The sequence below is a fragment of the Nicotiana tabacum genome, chromosome 3, assembly GCF_000715075.1.
Source record: "Nicotiana tabacum cultivar K326 chromosome 3, ASM71507v2, whole genome shotgun sequence".
NCBI classification, from domain to species: Eukaryota; Viridiplantae; Streptophyta; class Magnoliopsida; order Solanales; family Solanaceae; genus Nicotiana; species Nicotiana tabacum.
In genome coordinates, this window is record NC_134082.1 from 87022890 (window position 1) to 87027973 (window position 5084).

A 5084-nucleotide genomic window follows, 5' to 3' on the forward strand; every position below is an offset into this window, starting at 1 on the left:
ATCAGAAACCAAAGATTCGAACTAAAAATAGGAGGAGATCAGTACTCACAAATGAGAATGGCCCTAGACAAGCCTGTAAACGAATTTTGGACAAAGAATCAAGTCGAATCTCCCTGAGATTCTTCTAAGAACCCATGCAATCAACAACTAGAGGGTATAAAGGCTGGTAGGAACCGGAGAACATACAGAAATTCCATAGACGGGAGTTTTTGCCGGTGACGGCGATTAGGGTTAGGGGATGATTGAGAGAGAAGTGGAGGGATTAGAGAATGAAGACGGCGGGGGAAAGAGAAAATGAGGGGATTAGGTTAATCTTTAGGTTAAAAAAGGAAGGGATTAATGTGGACCATTGATCTCAAATATCAACGGCCACGATTGGAGAAAGGTTTGGGTCTGGTAGGCATAGATTGGGTTTGGGGTGAATTGGGATGGTATTTTTTGAGGGTTTGGGCTAGTTTAGGTCCGAAAATTAAAGGAATTAAAAGGGCTATTTGTTAAATACCCAATTAATTAATAAAATAATTTATAAAAATAATTAACAGATTATAACAGAATGATTTTTGTGCATGAAAAATATTTTAAAACAATCACTCGATATTTTAAAAATACAAAAAGCTATTTTCTGGTAAAATAATGTAATAATGCATACATAGGCTATAACTGCAAAGTCATTGTAATTATAACCGTAAAATGCAAATGTGGCTATTTGTAAAGTAATTAAAGCTTAATATAAATAAAAATAGTAGAATTAGGTCATAAGAATGGTTATAAAGCCATTTGTAATGAAATTAGTAATTATTTATATAATAAATTAATGGGATAAATTAATTAAAATTCTTAAAAAATGCAGAAATTATAGAAAAATATTAGTTGATGCTAATGCATTGTTTTGAAGGTACATGTCACACCTCTTTTTTGCGCGCCTACCCCGAAGGATAAATGCGTGAGGGAGTTTTTCCAATTTAAGTGACAATATTCGAAATGGGATTATTTATTTAATTCAGAGTCGCCACTTGGGAAAGGTTTGGCTTTTGGTGTCCCAAGTCACCGGTTTATCTTGAATCCCAATTCGAGGAAAATATTCGACTTTCCAAATGAAGTCTGCGAACCAGAAATTCTAAGTAAGGAATTCTGTTGACCCGAGGGAAGGTGTTAGGCACCCCCGAATCCCGTGGTTCTAGCACGGTCGCTTAAATTGTTATAATGGCTAAATATCTGATTTTAATACATGTTATAACTTGTGTACTTTTATTAGATGTAAACCGCTTTTATTATTTATTTTTTTATGGAATTGCAACGTCGTGAAAATGCATTTCGAACCACGTCACAATAAATGCGCCCGTGGTTGTTAATACATTCCGACTCCGTTGAGATTTGGATTTGGGTCACATAAATGCGCACCCAAATTTAAGAATGTAATTTAATTAAATCGCGCCTAAAGAGTCTAACGCGTTATTATCTTTGGGGAAGGCAGTGAAATTCACTAAAACAGTCCATCCCGAAGTCTAAGTATTCAATTAAACATTTATCGAGGGCCCCGCAATTTGTGCGTTTTATTGGGCGAGGCTCATCTCATTTATTTTAAAAGATGTCCTAAAGTGACTATATAATTTTTTTTTTAATATATAAAAGGAAAGTCCTACTTACTTGCATGCTTGAGAAGGTGTAACTTCTTAGTCATTAGATTAGGACAAAAGTAAACGTAAAATTTGCACTCAATATGTACAAGAGATAGTCGGTCACAAACCTTAGCCCAAGCCCAAATGGAATTCTAGTTTACAGGAAATGAAGATATGCTAAGTAGTTACATCATGCATTTAGTAATCATCCAAAAGAGTAGTGCATGGCCTATTTGAATTAATGAATACTGATTGTTTATTTCCAGTCGCGCGCACGAACCTTCCTTCCTAATTATATACTTACGGGTTTCGTAATGTCATTAAGAGTGCAAAACGACTAGGAGAATCATGTTGAAGTTGGCATTGAGATTTTAACAAAAACGAGACTGACGTATCAACTTCCACTCATTACTAATATGTTATTACGCGTAGGACTCGCAGATTTCGGAACCATTTGCCTGTTTCGATTACCATTTGATGTTCAATAACTAAATGTACAGAAGCTATAAATGTAAAGACAAGCGAATGAATATTGATTCCCTATTCTAATTTTAACTACAACATCTAACTATTAAGCATGAATTTAAACTAAGAATGAATTTTCAATCCATAGTCAATTACTAATACTGAAAGTTCAAAGCAAAACAACTTCCGACAAACTAAACATTGAATAACTATAAATTAGTTGAATGTCCATAACTACTGTAAATATGCGTAGGTCAGGAGTATGACTTCATTTCATTCAAGTTCAAAGTTACATCAAGGGGAGCTTAAATTGTGTACCTGAAATCGTAACACAAAAATGAAGAGGAAGCAGGAGTCAGCTGAAGCAGCGAGGGAAAAAGTAGCAATAGCCAACAGCAAACAGAAGATTAAAACCAAGCAATTCCCAGAATCCAGTTGCAATTTCAGAAGAATCAAACAGCAAATGACGACGACAAACCAACAACTAACAACAAAGCCAGGGAATCGAAATATGGCCTAGAAGAACTTTGGAACTTAATCGAAACAAGTCACCGGGAATCCAACAGTAGAGTCCACCCCCAAAAAATGACCTCCCTCAACTGCCTATCAATGGCTCTATATATATGCAAAAACAGACCCTGCCAGCACTTAAGAGCACTCAAACCAAATTAAGAAACTAATTCTGTCATCATATTCCCTCTTTCTGCCCACTATTGTGTGTCTCATTCTATTTTTAATTCAAAAGTTAATGGCATATATTTATTTAAATCAAACCCCATCAAAACTCCCCATACCATTATCTTTTGTTCCCAACTTTTATAAAACAACTTCATTAGATTAATGGCATATTGGTACTTCCTGACAGTCCACTCAAGTTAACCTCTTTTCTAAGTTTTGAAATCCCCAAATTACCCCTGAACACCCTGTGATTCATTGTCCTACTCCAAACCCCTCAAGTTCTGGATGCAGACTTTCTAATTACAATAGCTATAACCAATTCAAATCCCTAGTAATTTGAGATATTAAATCAGATGGCGTTAGGATGAAGCCAAAGGGTTCAGGGCAACACATATTGTACCAAACTATAATTGGGGAAACAATCATACTTAGCTTAGCAGCAGATGGACTGAGATCAAACTGACCAGTCTATGCCCTAACAAATCTGGAATGCAAAAATAAGGAACAAACAACAGGGTTTCGAGGGGATTGACTAATCCAGGCTGGCAAACGAGTCATAAATTCAGCTCAATGAACTGAAGACAAACCACAAGCTCAATTCTAAACTCAAATATACCCACGAGCCCATTTTAACACAACATTCAGAATACAAACGAGGTAGGAGGAGACACAGACAAGAATGAACCCAACACCAGACTATTATCATGCTACTCTACCATTCAAATATATCAGACTAATTGACGATGCATTACAGCATACAACAAATGACAACAAGCAGAAATAATAATAAAAATTGGAAACTAATGAGAAGGTCTGATGGGGCAAGATGGAATCAATCAAACGAAATTGAATCATAACCACCTAAACACACAACGAACAAGGAAGGAGAAAAGGGGTACCTTAAACAAAACAAAACTGAACGAGCTCAGGTCGAACCCTTGACTCGAATCTTTTGAGATAGAAAGGACCTTAATCGAGTGATGTCTACTGAGAACACTTCGACTAAGGTTCATTGGACACCTAAATTTCTCCGCTTCAGACCAATTCCAGCTTTTGGTTTTCTAGGGCTTTTGGTTTGATCTTAGGGTTCGAACGGTTCTAACCAGATTTGAACGGAACCAAGCATGTCTAGGGTAAGAAGGAGATCAAGGGATACCAGGGTGTTAGTTTTGGTGGAGGATTGGAGTGGGTCCAAGTTTCGCTCGAATCTTCAAATAAAGATTCGAAAAGTTCGGGGATGATTCGATGCAAGCGGGTAGCATATTTGGAATGAGGGTGGTCAGATGGCTCAAGGGTGTTAGTCTGGGGTTGGTTAATATAAGTCGAGGTTTAGCTCGAATCTTCATATGAAGATTCGAGACGATGTAGGTTGATTCGAACCAAACGGTTTGCAGATCTGTGTCCAGGGGGTCAAGGTGCACTAGGGGTGTTAATTTGGTGGTCACCGGCGTCGTTGCCGTTGGGTTTATGGTGAGGGAACGGAAGGGCGGCGCTAGGGTTCTTGAGGGTTTCGTCTCCGAGTTGATGGAGACGAAGGGGTGCAGAGGGTGTTTGGTTACGGGGGCGGGAGGTGAGAGAAGAGGGTTTATATACGGGACGGGGGAGTTGAATCCTGGTCGTTGGATCAAGAATGGTCAATGGCCCAGATCTTTCATTTGGGTGAAACGGTTGTAAGCACGTGATTTTTTCTTCACGAAAGTTACTCCAAAAGAAAAAGAAAATCAAAAATATATGTTTTTGTCATTGGATGATTTTTATTTAATGTTAAATTGTGTGGGTTTAACCAGTATGTGTGTAATTTTATTTTTTATTTTACAATTTAGTTAGGAGCTTAGTTAATTTTGTTAATTAAAGAAGAGAAAAGAGTTGGGTTAAAATCGGTTTGGACCCCAAAAATTAGGCCCAAAACCAAAACAGACCCAGCCCAACCCAAGCTGCCCAAGCATGGCCCCAAACGACGCCGTATCGGCGCCTTTGTTTTGATCCGTTGATATGATTCAGATGAACGATCCCGATCAGGCCGCTCATTTAACCACAATGACGCCGTTTCAGGGCGTTTGATCTGAGCCATCCAATCCCATTGATCCAACGGATCCAGGCCCTCCCCTAAGACCCGTTAATCTGATCTGATCCATTTCCCTACCCGGTCTTACCTACCTTCACACCTAAACTACGTCGTCCTTCCTAAATGAATAGATCTTGGCCATAGATCTCACTTGATCTAACGGCCAGGATCTAAAACTCTAAAACATATATAAAGCCCCACCTTGCTACCCCGCCCCCTATCCAAACACCCCCCGGCTTCATCGTCTCCAAAGACCA